This window comes from Pinus tabuliformis, chromosome 4_2, assembly GCF_031772625.1.
Source record: "Pinus tabuliformis cultivar Carrire ecotype Pingquan chromosome 4_2, CPIR1, whole genome shotgun sequence".
NCBI classification, from domain to species: Eukaryota; Viridiplantae; Streptophyta; class Pinopsida; order Pinales; family Pinaceae; genus Pinus; species Pinus tabuliformis.
Genome location: NC_142304.1, coordinates 828,860,449 through 828,863,264, shown reverse-complemented (window position 1 = coordinate 828,863,264; position 2,816 = coordinate 828,860,449). Strand labels below are relative to the sequence as shown.

The following is a 2,816-nucleotide window of genomic DNA, read 5'->3' as shown; positions in this document are numbered from 1 at the left end:
TAATAACGTATAATAATAATTTATATATACCAAATAGTATTCCGTCCTTTAATTTAATATTTTAAGATTTTTTTTTTGATATAATTAATAATCGACCAGGCTATGACTGAAAATTCCATATGTGAAAAAGTACCCATAGTAATGACACTGATCATTGACATTGGTACCTGCAAAAATGTCTGAAGTTGGAGAAAGTATAATGCAACAAACACAACCCTCGTTTTAGCAAATATAAGATATTGAATCCATTTTCTCAAACTACAAGTTGGTATGTCACAACATTTTTCAAGCCATGTACCCTCCACTTTAAACTCTGTTTGATTGCAAATGGCAACTCTCCCGCAAGTGAGAAATTCAGTGCTACCAAGATCAACCCAAAATTATATATATTTCTCAGTGTTTGGACGCTGAAACTTCCTTCAATTTGGAACTCTTCCTGATTGCGAAATTGCAATTCCCCTGCCAATAAGGAATTCACTTCTACCAAGATCATCCCAAAAGCATATATCATTCAATATATTTAGAAAAGTAATGAAACCCTTGCTCATAAAATACTTTTAACAATTTCCAGGACTGGTAATTCCTGGTTTATTCAATCATGTCTTCGTATCTTTGAATTTGGAAGATTAGAACCACAAGTCAGAGTGGATTCTTTCGGAGCTGAAAATTATCTAGTGGATGTTAGAGGTATTGCCTTTCTTGAGATGAAATTACGATTAGCTTTTGAACTCCTTGGTGTTGGATGTCCCTCCTGAAATTGACTAGACCATTCACTAAAAAGATGTAGCTTCAAGAATGGTTATAGGTATTTAAGGTCCCTCATCAGGAAAGTCATCAGTTATATTGGCTTCATGATCACATAGAGAATCAGTGGAAGATGGAGGTTGATTTTTTTGTGTTGACATTTTTCAGCCCCAAGCCTGCACACAGTTATTTTTCCATTTATGCTGATGGGATGTTTGATAATGTATAGTTTGCTGCAAAATATCAAACCCTAGTGCTTCTGAAACTGAATCTATTTTTGCCTTTAAAACCAGATCTCAAACACAGGAAAAACAAAATCTAATAAAAAATTGAACTGTTTATTCGAATTCCCACCAGAAACTCCAAAACATAGAATTATTACACAACGCCTAAACCAAATTCTCTCAATAAAGTTTCGGCTGCTCTTTTAGCTGGGCAACTTGGCGACGGAAAAACGGCAGAAGGGTTTTCAGTTCTGCTTGTCATTATGGAAGTGCTTTCTGATAATCTTTAAAAGGGGGTTTGTTATCCCATACCGACTCTTCATAAGAATGAAGAGTTTCCGGAGAAAGATGTGAAAACCTGTACGGTGGGATCTCTGATCCACACAGGTGGAACACATTTTTCAGACTTCTCTGGAAAAAGGCACTGCACAGAGAAGTAGGGGCTTTTCTCTACGGCTAGCTTTGTCACAAAATTCTTTTGGCCATTTTTTTTTTTTTTAAAATTAAATGGTGAATTGGTAACTACCAGTCTTAATTTATGGGAGACCCAAGATCAATCCTCATAATTGCCACTATAACACCAAGAGTATATTCAACTACCTGCAAGTCGATACACAAGAGTACATCCAACTACCTGTAAGTCGATATACTAAGATCCTATGGTTTTAGGAAAGCGAGACTCCCTTGCCCCCAAAACGGGGTGGGGAATCTGCTTTTCAAGCATCCACCACAGCAGACCAGTGTACTTAATAGAATTTGACCTACAATATTCCAGGCTTGGCCCAAATATACTTACCGTCAAAGCACAAAATTCTTCAGACCATTATTCGAGGAAAAAAATTTGAATGTGCAGAATTTTTGGCTTTGTATGCATAACAAAATTGAGAATAAATACCAGGTCAATTTGAGTTAACAAAGCGCTTCAAATCAGATGTTGGTACTTCAAAAAATACGGGGAAATATTTTTTCATGGCTCGAAGATTCGAGAATATTAAATCATTATGTTTATGAATTGGTTAATATGTTTAAGTTAAGTCTGGTTGGTTTGGAAACTTTTGTTCGAAAACGTCTCTTCCGAAATAACGATACAGAGAAGACTATCATGGCCCTGCGAAGGATGACACACAAATGGAGAAATGGTCCAAAGTTTCAAATGCAGGCGAATTTTTTTTTCTCGGAAGGGGGTCATTTATGTTTAAAATTTTAGTGAGAAATAAGATGGGATATTTAAAATTTAACCTTTTAAAAAGGTTCTGGCTGAGGAAGGTCTAGACTCTTCGAAATTAAGATTTTTACAATAATAAATTATTTTCACAAGACAAAAAAATAAAAATAAAATTTTAAATAGTTATTATCTATGTAGAATAACTTAAAAAAATAATAATAAAACTAGCTATTCTCCCAAAAAAGTGTAAAGTGAGGTCGATAAGTTTTTTAAATTTGAAAAATGTTATGAAAATTGGAAAAATAGTATGAGGAACATATTTGTAAATATGTATACCATATGCCATATGTATTGGCAAATTTAAATTTTATATAGATATTGTAAAGTATGAGGAACACATTTGTAGATATGTATTGGAAATTTTAAATTTTATATAGATATTGTAAAAGATGATATCTTTGATAATTAATTATAAATTATTTTTATCATTTATATTTATATGTACAAGTTATGTAAATTTTAAACCACCCTAGACCCGTCTTAATTTGGAATTTACCAAGAGATTAAATTTTATTTCACTTTAAAAGAAGTTTGCATATCAGGAGATTTGATCCCTCTTGGCTTGGTAGATCCCTCTTGGTTGGGTAGATTCAATGTTTTTACAAATCATTAAAGAAAATATT

At 33.1% G+C, this 2,816-nt stretch overlaps 1 non-coding gene across 1 annotated transcript; it reads left to right on the top strand.

Annotated features, from left to right (window-relative positions):
* Positions 1–2,019: 2,019 nt before the first annotated feature.
* Positions 2,020–2,119, top strand: LOC149172227 (U6 spliceosomal RNA). Its single transcript, XR_016259929.1, has one exon. It is a non-coding gene; the product is annotated as a U6 spliceosomal RNA (small nuclear RNA).
* Positions 2,120–2,816: the final 697 nt, after the last annotated feature.